This window comes from Phaethon lepturus, unplaced genomic scaffold, assembly GCF_000687285.1.
Source record: "Phaethon lepturus isolate BGI_N335 unplaced genomic scaffold, ASM68728v1 scaffold34310, whole genome shotgun sequence".
In the NCBI taxonomy this organism is placed as follows: Eukaryota; Metazoa; Chordata; class Aves; order Phaethontiformes; family Phaethontidae; genus Phaethon; species Phaethon lepturus.
In genome coordinates, this window is record NW_010511763.1 from 9,401 (window position 1) to 9,712 (window position 312).

The 312-nt window shown below is 65.1% G+C and overlaps 1 protein-coding gene across 1 annotated transcript in view; it reads right to left on the minus strand.

Moving 5' to 3' along the window:
- The window catches only part of ELMO3 (engulfment and cell motility 3), a 7,694-nt gene extending 7,388 nt beyond the window's left edge, over positions 1-306 (minus strand). Inside the window, exons 1-2 of the mRNA XM_010284979.1 lie at positions 243-306; positions 117-167 (exon numbers count right to left, since the gene is read on the minus strand). The gene's annotated coding sequence lies outside the window, so the exon portion shown is untranslated. The remainder of the gene's footprint in view (positions 1-116; positions 168-242) is intronic.
- Positions 307-312: the final 6 nt, after the last annotated feature.

Consider the following 312-nt stretch of genomic DNA (forward strand, 5'->3'; position numbering starts at 1 on the left):
AGAAGCCGCCGAGTGAGGCAGCGGCAGAGGGCTTGGAGCACCGCATCGCCCCATCGCAGGGGGACATCCCACCAGACCACACAGCGGAGAAGGAGATGGGGGACAGAGGGATGTACCGGGGAGGTGGTCAGCTGTAAAATGCTCCCGTTCTTAATCTCCCCACGGTTCTGTAAGGAGAAAGGAACCGGTGAGCCGGCGAGCACCGTGCCGGTGGGGCGGGGAGACACCGGGGGCTGTCTCACCAACTCGGTGATGTAGGTCTGCCGCCCGTCCACGTACTGCAGGGCGTAGCGCTCGGCGTTGGGCAGGCTC